Below are 16,644 nucleotides of genomic sequence, written 5' to 3'. Positions count from 1 at the left end.
CATTCTTTAATTAACTTTGTTGATATTTCATCATACCCACTAGATGTTTTTGATTTTAAAGATTTTATGATGGACATTATTTCTGTTGGGGTAGTGAGGCTCAAATTCATATTATGGAAGTTACTTGAAATGTCTCGTCTAAGGTATTCCATAGCAGCATCTACCGAACCTGACAACCCCATCTTTTCAGTAACAGTTATAAAATGTTTGTTAAAAAGTTCTGCAACACTATACACATCTGTCACGAATGTATCATTTACTCTTAATGCTATTTGTTCCTCTTCATGTCTGGTTCTACCGGTCTCATCCTTCACTATATCCCATATTGTCTTTATTTTGTTATCTGATATGACTATCTTTTCCTTGTAATATTTTTGCTGTGACATTCGTATTACAGTCTTTAATAATTTGCAGTATTTCTTACAATGTGCTATAGCATCAACATTGGAAATGTTTTGGATTGACAGATACAGTTTTCTTTTTGTTTTACAAGATGCCCCTATTCCTCGAGAAATCCATGGCTTCTTTGTAGATTTTGCTCTAACCTTGGTAAGTTTTGGGGGAAAGCAGTGTTCGAATAAGGTAAGCACTTTATTAGCAAAAGAGTTATATTTTTCATTCATGCCATGAGCACTGTAAACATGAGTCCAGTTAATGTCTCTGAGGAGTGTCCTAAAATAATCAATTTTTGGCTTACTGACTACCCTCTTGAGCTCAGAGTTAACGGAATTTATATACTGTTCAGTATTAACATTTAACAGAAGGAACTGCATGTTATGGTCTGAGAGGCCATTGACTATTGGTTTTGTAATATAATTTTGTTCATTGGCCTTTTCTATAAAGATATTATCAATGGCTGTTTGTGAGCAAGTGGCTATCCTAGTGGGGAACTTTACAGTGGGAATTAAGTTGAATGATAGTGTTACTAACTCAAATAAGTTCTTATTGGGAGAGTCTTTAAGGAAATCTACATTGAAATCACCAGCAACCACTATTTCTTTGTTTTTGGTTGTTAAATGGGCCAGTACAGCTTCAAGGTGGTTTACAAACAGATTAAAGTTACCTACAGGTGCTCGATATACACTTAATATTATGAAGGATTTTTTGTGAAATTCTAATTCTGTTGCACATGCTTCCATATGCTGTTCTAGGCAAAATTTATGAATGTCTAAATTCTTAAATTGGCTTTCTGATTGCTAGTTTTATCAACATGAATCTCATTGTCAACCTGTCTCTTGAACATCTTCTGTTTCTGCCCTCCCTACATTAAAAAAACTCTGTTTTGTCACTTGTAGCCACTGGTACTTTACCATGAGTGACAATGCCCCCGCCCCCCCCCCCCCACCATCACCACCAATCCCTCTTAAGTTATCCCACTGAGGTGAAGCTCGATCCTAGCGTAGTCCCACCTACTGATAGAGTCAACAGCAACCACAGTGATGTGAGACCCCATACCTGATCCAAGTAGCCGTACCACCTTTAAGTTAACTCTCCTAAAAGAATAGATTAAATGAGGTGAGTCATGGCCGCTCAGAACAAAATGCAAGCCCAACACCAGTAAATCTTGTTGCTGAAGCTATCTTTACCAGGTCACCCTCAGCTGAATAATTAGGGTCCCTGTCTATGCCGTTGCCTGCCCCACCCACTGTTACCATGGTGTCTTCCTTTGTGCAGTCTTTGCAAAGTGAACCTGCATCCCCTATCACCTGTCCTGGACTTGCAGTAGGTTTAAAAAACATGTGACCTGGTAACCTGACCCTAGTTCATCCTGCAACAGTTGGCCAATACCTCTACCATGTGAGCTACCTGACAATAAAACTTTCTTCTTCTCCACAACTTTTTCTGACTTCTTACTTTTCAAACACTTTTTGAAACTGTTATGACCTGTCTACTTCTACATCCTCTTGCACACATTAACAGCAAAACCGTCTAAGAAAGTCATATTCCTATTTCTATTCCTACTCGTTTCCTGCTTCTGCTTCAGATGGATAAATTCGAGCAGTGCTATGGTATGGAGGGTAGCTGAATCTGAAGAAATTATGTGTGTTTGGGTGTGATGCATACTTGCACATTCCATAACAAGTAAGTCTGGCACCAGGTCATTAAAATGTTTCATGACAGTATATTGTACAAATGGTTACAGATTATGGTGTCCTGAACAACACAAGATTGCAGTTTGTAAAAAATGTAATTTTCAAGAAAGTAGTGAGTACTGGATCCCGAAGGAGACTGTTCAAATGGGCAACGTAACACAGAACAGTAAAGAAGACAAGGACACAAGAATGAATTTAACTTTGAGGAAACTGAATAAACTGTTGAAGGTAAATCAGAGTCCATGACTTTAGAAGAAGTGAAGGAAGCAGATGAGTGTAGGGTAATATCGACAGTAACAAAAATAGTATGGTTTGTTATGAATAGTAAGGTAGGGCAGAGGGTGAGTCACTGTGATCATTTCAGTGATAGCATTATTCTCAGCGGAATCAATAGAAAACCAACACAGATAACAATTATTCATGTATATATGCTGATGCTGCATGCAGAAGATGAAGAGACAGAGAAAGTGTATGAGGATACTGAGGGTGTATTTCAGTGCATAAAGGGTGCTAAAAATCGAATAGTCATGGTGGATTGGAATGCAGTTGTAGGGGATGGAGTAGAAGAAGGGTTACAGGAGAATGTGGATTTGGTAGTAGGAGTGAGAGAAGAGAACGGCTAATTTAGTTCTGCAATAAATATCAAATGTAACAGGGAATACTCTGTTCAAGAATCAGAAGAGGAGGAGATATACTTGGAAAAGGCCAGTAGTTTGATTACATCATAGGCAGGCAGAGATTCTGAAATCAGGTATTGGATTGTAAGGCATACCCATCACCAGATACAGATTCATATCACAAATTAGTAGTAACGAAAAGCAGGCTGAAGTTTAAGAGACTAGTTAGGAAGCATCAATGCGCAAAGAAGTGTGATACAGAAGCACTAAGGAATGAAGAGATATGCTTGAAGTTCTCTGAGGCTATAGATGCTGTGATAAGGGCTACTCAGGAGGCTGCTCAGTTGAAGAGGAATCGACATCTCTAAAAAGAGCAATCGCAGAAGTTGGAAAGAAAAATGTAGGCAGAAGGAAGGTAACTGTGAAGAAAACATAGGTAACAGAAAAGCACAAAAACGTTTTGGGAAATTAAGAAATACAGAAATACAAGTCACTTAGAAATGAAATACATAGGAAATGCAAGGAAGCTAAGGCAAAATGGCTACAAGAAAAATGTGAAAAAATCAAAAAAGAAATGATTGTCAGAAGGACAGGCTCAGCATACAGAAGATTCAAAACAACGTTTGGTGAAACTAAAACCAAGGGCAGAAGTATTAAAGTGCATGTGGAATTCCACTGTAGAATGCAGGTAGGAAATTAAGGAGATGGGATTTGGATAAGTTGAAAGAACCAGAAGTTGTTGAGTGTTTCAGAGGGAGCCTCAGGCATCTATTAATTAGAACAGGGGAAAGGAATAGAATAGAAGACAAATGGGTAGCTTTGAAAGATCAAATAGTGAAGGCAGCAGACGATCAAATAGATAAAAAGGCAAGGCCTAATATAAATCCTTGGATAACATAGGAGATATAGGATTTAATTGATGGAAGGAAAAAATATAAAAATGAAGCAGATGAAAGTGAATACAAACGTCTAAAAACTGAGATGAAGAGGATGTGCGAAGTTGCAAAGGAGGAATGGCTAGAGGACAAATGTAAGGATTTAGAAGCATATTTCACTAAGGAAAAGGTAGGTACTGCCTACAGGAAAATGAAAGAGATCTTTGGAGAAAAGAGAAGCAGCTGCATTATTATCAAGAGCTCAAATGGAAAATCAGTCCTAAGCAAAGAAGGGAAAGCAGAAACGTGGAAGGAGTGTATAGAGGGTCTATACAAGGGAGATGTACATGAAGGCAGTGTGACAAAAATGGAAAAGAACACTGATGAGTGTGCCAGATGTATGAGAGAGGTGAAATGCCCTCAAACTTCAATAAGAATGTAATAGGCCTAATGCCAATTTCAAAGAAAGCAGTTGCTGACAGGTGTGAATATTGCTGAACTATCAGATTAATAAGTCATGGTTGCAAACCAGCGAAATGAATTCTTTACAGAAGAATGGAAGAAGTGGTAGGAGCCAACTTTGGTAATATCAGTTAGGATTTCAGAGAAATGTAGGGACATGTGAGGCAATACTGACCCTACTACTTCCTTTATAAGGCAGCTTAAGGAAAGGCAAACCTACGTTTACAGTATTTGCAGATGTACAGAAATCTTTTGACAGTTTTGAATGGTACACTCTCTTTAAAATCCTAAGGGCAGCTGGGGTAAAATACAAGGTGTGAAAGGCTGATTACAACGTGTAATGCAAAGGAAACCCAATAAAATTTGGGAGTAGGAATTAAAGTTCAGGGAGAAGAAATAAAAACTTTGCGGTTTCCCAATGACGCTGTAATTCTCTCAGTAGCGGCAAAGGACTTGGAAGAAAAATTGAATGGAATGGACAGCGTCTTCAAAGGAGAGTATAAGATGAACATCAACAAAAGCAAAACAAGGATATTGAAATGTAGTCGAATTTAATCATGTGATACCGAGGGACTTTATTTATTTACACACCAAGTTCCATAGAATTGAGGAGCTGGTCTCCAAGGTCATGGAATGTGTTAGTACATGAAATTACAACATAAAAGTAATAACAGATGAAAATAAAATGTTTATGAACCCAAAAAAAGTCGAGCCATAAGTTTCAGTAAACGCAGTCTGCTATATAACATAAGAATCAGCTTGCTTTCTCAAGGAACTTCTCAACAGAATAGAAGAAGTGACCTATGAGGAAACTCTTCGGTTTCGATTTGAAAGCGCGTGGATTACTGCTAAGATTTTGGAATTCTTGTGGTAACTTATTGAAAATGGCTGCAGCAGTATATTGTACGCCTTTCTGCACAAGAGTTGAGGAAGTCCGATCCAAATGCAGGTTGAATTTCTGCCAAGCATTAACTGATTGGAAGCTGCATATTTTTGGGAATAAGCTGATATTGCTAACAAGAAACGACGGTAAAGAATATATACTGAGAGGCTAATGTCAAAATACCCAGACTAGTGAAACAGGGGCCGACAAGAGGTTCGTGAACTTACACCACGTATTGCCCAAACCGCCCATTTCTGAGCCAAAAATTTCCTTTTAGAATGGGAAGAGTTAGACCAAAATGTAATACCATTCGATATAAGAGAATGAAAATAAGGAAAGTAGACTAATTTTCGTGTCAAACGATCACTTACTTCAGATACCGTTCGAATAGGTAGTAAAAATGGCAGCATTAAGTCTTTGAACAAGATCCTGAATGTGGGCTTACCACGACAGTTTACTATCCATCTGAACACCTAGAAATTTGAACTGCTCAGTTTCACTAATCAAATGCCCATTCTGTGAAACTGAAACGTTGGGTTTTGTTGAATTGTGTGTTAGAAACTGTAAAAACTGACTCTTACTGTGATTTAGCGTTAGTTTATTTTCTCCAAGCCATGAACTTACGTCATGAACTGCACTGTTTGCAACCGAGCCTATGTTGCACAAAATATCCTTTGCTACCAAGCTATTGTCATCAGCAAACAGATATATTTTAGAGTTATCCGTAATACTAGAGCCGGCCAGAGTGGCCGAGCGGTTCTGGGCGCTACAGTCTGGAACCGCGCGACCACTACGGTCGCAGGTTCGAATCCTGCCTCGGGCATGGATGTTTGTGATGTCCTTAGGTTAGTTAGGTTTAAGTAGTTCTAAGTTCTAGGGGACTGATGACCTCAGAAGTTAAGTCCCATAGTGCTCAGAGCCATTTGAACCATTTTTTCGTAATAGTAGAGGGCATATCATTTATATAAATAAGGAACAGGAGTGGGCCCAACACTGATCCCTGGGGCACCCCCATTTGACCGTACCCCACTCAGACCTCGCATCACAGCCATTCTCAACACTGTGAATAATGACCTTTTCCTTTCTGTTGTTAAAGTAAGAGGTGAACCAATTGTGAGTTACTCCCTGTATTCTGTAATGGTCCAACTTCTGGAGCAATATTTTGTGGTCAACACAATCAAACACCTTAGTTAAATAAAAAATATGCCTAGCGCTCGAAACCTTTTATTTAACCCATTTAGTACCTTACAGAGAAACGACTTCTAAAGCCGAACTGTGCGTCTGATAGCAAATTATGTGATATAAATCGATCAATTATACTTACATACACAGTCTTTTGAAAAACTTTAGCAAACTCTGATGGCATAGAAATGGAGCTAAAATTGTCTACATTATCCTTTTCTCCCTTTTTATAAAGCGGCTTTACTACTGAGTACTTTAAACTGGAAACTGGCCATTCCCAAAGGAAAAATTACAAAAAATGCTAAGTACAGGGCTAGCATGTGCAGCACAGTACTTAAATATTCTGCTAGGCACCCATGAGATCCATGAGAGACCTTAGTCTTCAGTGATTTAATTATTGACTCTCCCCTTTATCAGTATCACAGATGAGTATTTCAGACATCCGTCTCAGAAAGACATTTTCCTAGAGAGTTATATCATTCCCTGTAGAAACTAAATGTTTATTTAGTTCACCAGCAATGTTCAGAAAATGATTGTTAAATACTGTACATATACCTGATTTATCAGTGACACAAATATTTTTACTACGAACTGACTTTATATCGTTGACCTTGTGCTGCTGACCAGACACTTCCTTCACAACTGACCATATGGTTTTAATTTTATCCAGTGAAATAGCTTTTCTATTTGCACACCACACACTCTTTGCCTTTCTAATAAAGTTTTTAAGAACCTATAATATGGTTTGTAATGGGCAACTGTAGCTTGATTGTAACTGCTTCTAACATTTTGATATAATTCTGACTTTGTTTTACATGATATCCTTATCCCACTAGTCGGCCACCCAAGCAGCCTTTTACTGCTAGTACCCCATATAGGACGTTCCAATAGGAAACAACTCTCAAAGAGCATGAAAAAGCATTATATTTGCCATATATGTTATCGGCACTAGAAACATCCTGACACTCTCTTTCCTTGATGTGTTTTAAAAGACTCTCTATTGCCACTGGATTAACTTTCCTACGCAGTTTGTAATTATATGTGACATTTGTTTGTGTACAAAAGCCTTTTAGTGTTAAAATATGTTCATCATGGTCTGAAAGGCCATTCACTCATTTACTAACAGAATGCCCATGTAGTAATGAAGAATGAATAAAAATATTGTCTATGGCTGTGCTACTGTTCACATGCACCCTAGCTGGAAAAAAACACAGTCTGCGTCAGATCATATGAATTTAGGAGATCTACCAACATCCTTTTTCTTGCACAATCATATACAAAATTAATATTGAAGTCACCGCATATAACTAACTGCTGGCACTTTCTATAAAGTGAATCAAGAAACCTCTGTAGCTTGAGCAGAAAAGCTCTGAAGTCAGAGTTAGGGACCTATAAAGAACAAAAATTAGTACTTTAGTTTCATTAAATTCAACTGCCCCTGCAGAACATTCAAGTATCTGTTCAATGCAGTGCCGTGATACGTCTATGGATTCAAATGGAATATTATTTTTTTATGTACATGGCTACTCTGCCACCCTGCAAGAAACTCTCTGAAAAACAGCCAGGTAATCTGTATCCTAGTAAAGGAAGCCTCTGAACTTCAAATTATTTAAGTGGTGCTCTGATACACCAATAATTTCAGTCAACATATATAAGCAGTTCGTTAACTTTATCTCTAATACCTCTTACATTTTGATGAAATATACTAATTCCTTCTCTACTTGGAAACATGATGTTCTCTGAAGGTGATTTCTTAGTTAGAAGGACTTCCTTTAAACAGAGATATCTATCAGCTGACATCAATCTAAATAGGTGCAAATCTAACACCAACTACTACAGTAATTTCTCCACGAGTGATCCCATCACCCCCCCCCCCAACTACATTCTCAGCTATAAGATTTGCCAGCCTCCCCTTCTCATACCTATTGATGTGCAGGACATTCCTAGTGGAACCAGATCTACAGAAAGACTCAACTGGCACCACTGCAATGTGGTCCACGCCCTCTGCCATCAGTGCCTTCTCCAGTCCCATGTTAGTGCGCCTCACAGCCACATTAAGATGAGGCTGAGCATGACTGAAACAGTTGCACGAAATGCACATTAGTGCCACCAGTGTGAGTAGCTATCTTTACCAGATCACTACCTACATAATATCCCCCATCCCTATCAGGACTACTCCCTGTTGCACCCACTATCGCTACCTGATCCTCCTTCGTAAAATTCTATTTATTTATTTAGTCCTTCAAATCCTATATGTACAGAATATATACAGGGAATTTGGACATGGTTAGGTATTTACAAGATAAAATACAGTTTGTATTGCAATCCTAAGGACTAGATATTGAAATAATTTAGCAAATATTCATACATGCAACAAACATTACAGGCAACATACAAAGTAGAATATCAATAATGCATCTTTATTTTTGATGTTTGGCCTTTATATATTCTGTTGGACTGTAAGAGCAATCATCAATTAAATATACCTTTACTTCAGCCTTAAAACTACAGAGTTTACCTATTGATTTAATATGGTTAGGTAGAATATTGAAAATCTTTACCCCAGTATGTAGTGTGCCTTTTTGGCACAATGTTGTTCTCACCTGTTTCATATTAAGGTCAGATTTTTGCCTTGTATTGTGTGCATGTATATCTTCATTTTTTAATAAGATATCTGGTTGTCTATCAATATATTGTTTAGCGAAAACTGATGTTTCGTAGATAAAAATGCAAGGAAGAGGAAGAACTGAGAGTTTTTTGAATTCCTACATAACGTCCCTATGCTGTAAGTCAGGTGAGCCTATCCTGCACTAGGCTTCACAATACAGGTGATCTGATACTCACTCCCCAACACTTCTTGCAACTGCTGGCCAACACTTCTTCTATGTGAACTACCTAGCAGCAGTACCTTCTTCTTTCTGTTAGACTTTGCGACTGACTTAGGCCTCCTAACTGCTAAGGACTACTGCATGTTTCCTGTGCCTACAGCTACAAGGGGCTCCTCACCACTCAACTCCGACAGTTGGTCAAATTTATTATATATACGCAAAGTACAACTCTCGGAATATCTCGCCTCCTCCTAGCTGCCTTCTTGCCAACTGCCAGTTCCCATTCCTCAGCACCCTTCACCCTCCTCAACCTATCTAGTTCCTCCTTTGCGTATTCTAACTGCACCTGAAGGGCACAGATCCTACACTCTTGATTCAAGTAGTAGATGAGTTTTGCTGTTTGGGTAGCAAAGTAACTAATGATAGTTGAAGTAGCGAGGATGTAAACTGTAGCCTGCCAATGGCAAAAAAAAAAAAAAAAAAAAAAAAAAAAAAAAAAAAAAAAAAAAAAAAAAAAACAAACGTTTCTGAAGAAGAAAAGTTTGTTAACGCTGAATATAGATCTAAGTGTCAGGAAGCTACTTCTGAAAGTATTTGTATGGACTACGACCATATATGGAAATGGATGATGGACTATAAATAGTTATACAAGCAGAAAATAGAAGTTTTTGAAATGTGGTGCCACAGAAAAATACTGAGAATTAGATGGATAAATGATGTAACCAATGAGGAGGTATTGAATAGAACTGGGGAGAAAAGAAATTAGTGGCACAACCTGACCAGAAGAAGGGATCGGTTGACAGGACACATCCTGAGGCATTAAGGGATCACCAATTTAGTACTGGAGGGAAGTGTGGGGGGTAAAAGTCATAGAGGAAGACCAAGAGATGAATACAGTAATCAGATTCAGAAGGATGTAGGTTGCAGTAAGTACTGGGAGATGAAGAAGCTTGCACAGGATAGAATACCATGGAGAGCTGCATGAAACCAATCTTCGGACTGATGACCATAACAACAATATTAAATGCAGAGGAGAGAATGGACAGGTTGAAAGATTACACTGAAGGCTTCTGTGAGGGGGAGGACTTTTCTGATGATGTGATCAAAGAACAAATAGGAGTTGATATGGTATCCAATATTAGAATCAGAATTTAAAAGAGCTTTGGAAGACTTAAAATCAAATAAGGCAGAAGGGATAGATGACATTACATTGGAATTTCTGAAATCAGTGGGGCAAGTAGCAATAAAACAATTATTCACATTGTCGTGTAGAATATATGAGAGTGAGGATGTACCATCAGACTTAAGGGAATAACATCATCAACAAAATTCCGAACATCACAAAAACTGGCAAGTGTTAGAATCATCACACAACTAGCTTAACAGCTCATGCATGCAGGTTGCTGACAAGGATAATATACAGAAGAATCAAAAAGATAACTGAGGATCTGTTAGATGATGACCAGTTTGGCTTTGGAAAAAGTAAAGGTACCAGAGAGGACATTCTCACAGTGTAGTTAATAATGGAAAAAAGGCTAAAGAATAATCAAGACACATTATAGGACATATTGACTCCGAAAAAGTGTTCAACAATGTAAAATGGTGGGAGATTTTCGAAATTATGAGAAAAATAGGGGTAATGTATAGGGAAAGACAGGTAATATACAACATGTACAAGAACCAAAATGGAACCATAGAGGTGCAATACAGGGATTTAGTCTATCACCCCTGGCATTCAAGCTATAACTGGAAGAAATAATGATGAAAATAATAGAAAGATCCAAAACTTAGATTAAAATTCAAGGCAAAAGTGTAACAGTGTTAAGATTCACTGATGACATTGCATTCCTCAGTAAAACCGAAGAAGAAATACAGGATATGTTGAATTGAATGAACAGTCTAATAAATTCAAAATATAAACTGAGAGTTAACTGAAGAAAGACAAATGTAATGAAATGTAGCAGAAATGAGAAGGAGAAATGTAACATCAGAATTGATGATCACAAAGCAGATGAAGTTAAAGAATTTTGCTACCTAGGGAGCAAAATAAGCCATAACAAATGGAGCAAAGAGAACATAAAAAGCAGAGTTGAATTGGGAAAAAAGGACATTTCTGGCTAAGAGAAGTCTATTAGCATCAAATAAAGACTTTCATTTGATGAAAGTTCTTAGAATAAACACGTTAGGCACGGCATTGTATGATAGTGAGATGTGGACTGTGAGAATACCTGAACAGAAGAGAATCAAACTATTTAGATTGTGGTGCTATAGGAGAATACTGAAAATTTGGTGGACTAATAAAGTAAGGAATGAAGAGGTTCTCCACAGAATCGGTGAGGGAAGGAATATATGGAAAACACTGAAAAGAAGGAGGATCAAGATGATAGGACATCTCTTAAGACATCAGGGATTAACACCCATGATAATATATGGAGCTGTAGATGTAAAAACTGTAGCAGAAAACACAGGGTTGAATACATACAGCAAATAATTTAGGATGTAGGTTGCAATTTGTACTCTGAGATGAAAGGTTGGCATAGGAAAGGAATTCATTGCAGGCTGCACCAAACCTGTCAGAAAGCTGATTGGGAGGGAAGAAAAAACCTTCAGCTGCTCGACTCACAACAAAGAGAACTTTTCTTAGAGTGGTGAATGAATATTGTTTATGGAAAAAATAGATGCACAAAGCGCATTCCTGCGTGAAGAACTGACTGAAGAAATTTGTGTGGAGGTTCCTCAAGGTATGAAGATTAAGGAAGGACTTGCATGTAAACTCAAGAAAGCTATATGCTATATATGATCTGAAGCAGGGACCAAGAACTTGGAACTCTACATTTGATGATTTTATGAAGGAAATCAGGTTTTCACAATCTGAAATTGATAGATGTCTCTATGTTGAAAGCACTGATGATTATAATACTGATCTGCAACTGTATGTAGACAATATTCTAATTTCTGGGTACGTAAATAGAAAATCACTGATATTAAGATGAAGTTAAAATTAAAATTTCGAGAGCAAGAACACAGTGAACCAAAATTATGCCTTGGAACAAATATACAGAGGATCAATGGCAAAATGTTTTCTGGTTAATGGGTTCATCTTGAAAACTTATAGAAAAGATTCAACATGGAATACTGTAAATCCTGTAAAACAGCAATGGAGGTCAAATGCAGTGAAGATGCTTCTGGTGAGATGTTTGAAAATAGTCTGTACAGAGAATTAATAGGTTGTTTGATGTATTTAATGACAACTACAAGTCCAGGCATAACTGCATGAGTTAACTATTTTAGTACACATCACAATAAACCAACAGAATTCTACAGGAAAGGTCTAAAACGAATTCTTCAGTATATTGAAGGAACACTTCATGTTGATCTATGATACAAAAAGAGAAGTTCAAATACTCATTTCAATAGGATACATATTCCAGGTTTTTGGAAATAATGTTTCTTGGGCTAAAGGGAGGCAAACATATATTTCACTATCTTCAACAGAAGCAGAACATATTGCTTCAAGAACAGCTACAACAAACATCCTGTGACTGAAGAATATTCTTTAAGAATTTTAAACATTTGTGAAAACTTCAGGTCATGGATCTGTCTGTTACAGAAGTGGGAACACAGATGACTGAAGCGTGTGGGTATTAAACACAATTGCATATATTCAGCTGTATAGCAAAATATGTCTGAATGTTCAACACACTAGCTCTGAGAAACAAATGGCAGATATTTTAACAAAAGCAACTACAATTGTACAGTTCAGTAGACCTTGTCTGAAGATGGGATTAGTGGAGAGGGTGTTGAAGTAATGACTAATAATTATGCTTTGACCTTTTTCTCTTTGTTTTCTTTATATGTGCCTTTATTTCTGTTTTCTCCCTTCACGGCTGTAATTGCAATAACTAATAAATTGATATTACTTATCTATAAACCTGGCAATTTCTAGCATTAACAACAACACACATTTCACCCCCATTTGTATTCATACCAGTAATACACGGTTAACGCATTATCAATCCACGATTTATCATTATCGTTTTAGAATGTTCACCAAAGCCACACAGAGGCAGCAATTTCAAAAGTTCCTGTATGGGATATGCAAATAAATAAATAAAATAAAATAAAAAATGACACACGTCAACCATTCCATATCCATGGTTTTAATAATTTCCACAACACAAAATCAAATAAGTCCTGCATGTAAAAAATATTAAATTTTAGGGCGAATCTTGGTTTTGTTGTGGTATGAATTCTCACATCGTGTTTCACTGATGCGCGGTGTTTACGCCGCCGCAGACGTTAATATTCACGTGCATCTACTTCATATTCAGAGATTTAATGAATCCACATCGTAACATCAACAAGCAAATTCGAAATATTAAATGACTGCGAGTAGCATGACTTTATGGGGATAAAAGGAGGTAGCACACAAAGTTTCACGGTTTGCCGAACTGGCAAGAGACGTGGGTTTTGCTACACCCATCCGTCATATAACGAATATTACTTCTTTTCTTCCTCCGATCATTTACTGAAACAAATGTTGATGCCTTGAACATTATCTTTGCTGTGAAAGTGCATTTTAAGTCGTCATTTGTCACTTTGGATTACTTCAGTGTTGTAAAGTTTAAAAGTTTTTTGCTTCTTCAGAAGCACAGAAGAGTCAGCTGCTCCCAGAAGTGAAATTTAGCACTGCAGAAGAGACATCGCAGCAAGGAGTGTTTTGTGATTACAGTTCTCGTTGTTGTTGTTGTTGTGGTCTTCAGTCCTGAGACTGGTTTGATGCAGCTCTCCATGCTACTCTATCCTGTGCAAGCTTCTTCATCTCCCAGTACCTACTGCAACCTACATCCTTCTGAATCTGCTTAGTGTATGCATCTCTTGGTCTCCCCCTACGATTTTTACCCTCCACGCTGCCCTCCAATACTAAATTGGTGATCCCTTGATGCCTCAGAACGTGTCCTACCAACCGATCCCTTCTTCTGGTCAAGTTGTGCCACAAACTCCTCTTCTCCCCAGTCCTGTTCAGTACCTCCTCATTAGTTATGTGATCTACCCATCTAATCTTCAGCATTCTTCTGTAGCACCACATTTCGAAAGCTTCTATTCTCTTCTTGTCCAAACTATTTATCGTCCATGTTTCACTTCCATACATGGCTACACTCCATACAAATACTTTCAGAAAAGACTTCCTGACACTTAAATCTATACTCGATGTTAACAAATTTCTCTTCTTCAGAAACGCTTTCCTTGCCATTGCCAGTCTACATTTTATATCCTCTCTACTTCGACCATCATCAGTTATTTTGCTCCCCAAATAGCAAAACTCCTTTACTACTTTAAGTGTCTCATTTCCTAATCTAATACCCTCAACATCACCCGACTTAATTCGACTACATTCCATTATCCTCGTTTTGCTTTTGTTGATGTTCATCTTATATCCTCCTTTCAAGACACTGTCCATTCCGTTCAACTGCTCTTCCAAGTCCTTTGCTGTCTCTGACAGAATTACAATGTCATCGGCGAACCTCGAAGTTTTTACTTCTTCTCCATGAATTTTAATACCTACTCCGAATTTTTCTTTTGTTTCCTTTACTGCTTGCTCAATATACAGATTGAATAACATCGGGGAGAGGCTACAACCCTGTCTTACTCCCTTCCCAACCACTGCTTCCCTTTCATGTCCCTCGACTCTTATAACTGCCATCTGGTTTCTGTACAATTTGTAAATAGCCTTTCGCTCCCTGTATTTTACCCCTGCCACCTTTAGAATTTGAAAGAGAGTATTCCAGTCAACATTGTCAAAAGCTTTCTCTAAGTCTACAAATGCTAGAAACGTAGGTTTGCCTTTCCTTAATCTTTCTTCTAAGATAAGTCGTAAGGTCAGTATTGCCTCACGTGTCCCAGTATTTCTACGGAATCCAAACTGATCTTCCCCGAGGTCGGCTTCTACTAGTTTTTCCATTCGTCTGTAAAGAATTCGTGTTAGTATTTTGCAGCTGTGGCTTATTAAACTGATTGTTCGGTAATTCTCACATCTGTCAACACCTGCTTTCTTTGGGATTGGAATTATTATATTCTTCTTGAAGTCTGAGGGTATTTCGCCTGTTTCATACATCTTGCTCACCAGATGGTAGAGTTTTGTCAGGACTGGCTCTCCCAAGGCCGTCAGTAGTTCCAATGGAATGTTGTCTACTCCGGGGGCCTTGTTTCGACTCAGGTCCTTCAGTGCTCTGTCAAACTCTTCACGCAGTATCGTATCTCCCATTTCATCTTCATCTACATCCTCTTCCATTTCCATAATATTGTCCTCAAGTACATCGCCCTTGTATAGACCCTCTATATACTCCTTCCACCTTTCTGCTTTCCCTTCTTTGCTTAGAACTGGGTTTCCATCTGAGCTCTTGATGTTCATACAAGTGGTTCTCTTATCTCCAAAGGTCTCTTTAATTTTCCTGTAGGCAGTATCTATCTTATCCCTAGTAAGATAAGCCTCTACATCCTTACATTTGTCCTCTAGCCATCCCTGCTTAGCCATTTTGCACTTCCTGTCGATCTCATTTTTGAGACGTTTGTATTCCTTTTTGCCTGCTTCATTTACTGCATTTTTATATTTTCTCCTTTCATCAATTAAATTCAATATTTCTTCTGTTACCCAAGGATTTCTACTAGCCCTCGTCTTTTTACCTACTTGATCCTCTGCTGCCTTCACTACTTCATCCCTCAAAGCTACCCGTACATGTTCATAAATTAGAACTATTATCAGTTTTGAATGTTTATGGAACATTTGTTCTTTACAATCATATTTTATGATTTTCTGTTGTACTGATTCACTCATTTTCAGATGCTGTTAAGGTACTTTTTGTGAAACATTTTGCCTGAAAGATTTCTTATTGAAAATTTTTAAGCTAAAAGCAAAAGTAGTAAGATTAAATATTACCTTATTTGAAATATTACATGTGTTTCAGGTGGGTCAAACTCACAAAATCTGGAGTATCCTGTAATGACACATACGCCAGCAACTGTGGATGCTTGGCAGTTACCATATCAACCTAGAGGTGTGAGATACTGGAGGCAAGATGCACCTGGAGGATATCTTTTCAGCCCTCAAATAAAGGGCTATAGCTGGCAACAGATTCCACACAGATGGCATTTAGTCGGTCCCAAAGATGAATGTGACAACTGGATGGGAGATGCACGAGGAGGTAATTTTTTCAGTCCACAAGTAAAGGATTATAACTGGCCGCAAGGTGTACATGGAGGGCATCTTGTAAGTTCCGAAGTCCAAGACCAAAGCTGGAGGCAAGATGCCAGTGGAACATATTTTTCCAACCCTCAAGTTCAGGGTTACAGACAGCGATGGATTGGACATGGAAGGCATATTTTCAAGGCTGAAGTACAGGAATGTAAATTACGACAGGATGCACATGGAGGCCATTTTTACGAGGTTCAAGTGCAGGTTTTTGGATGGCCACAAGATACAAGTGGAGGGTATTTTTGCAATGTTCAAGTAAAACGCGATAGGCTGATGCATGATGCACTGGTTCGGGGTTATGGAAGACGAGTGGATTTGGTGAAATATAATAATGAGACAAATTCTCACCCAGGATGTGCTAATTTATATGCTGCACCTAAAAAGTCAACTAATTGTGCAAGTGTGTCAAATGGCATGTTTATAGATCCTGTGAGGGCACAAATGGAAGTGAT

The sequence above is a fragment of the Schistocerca nitens genome, chromosome 3 (assembly GCF_023898315.1).
Source record: "Schistocerca nitens isolate TAMUIC-IGC-003100 chromosome 3, iqSchNite1.1, whole genome shotgun sequence".
Taxonomy (NCBI): Eukaryota; Metazoa; Arthropoda; class Insecta; order Orthoptera; family Acrididae; genus Schistocerca; species Schistocerca nitens.
This window is presented reverse-complemented; position numbering follows the sequence as displayed.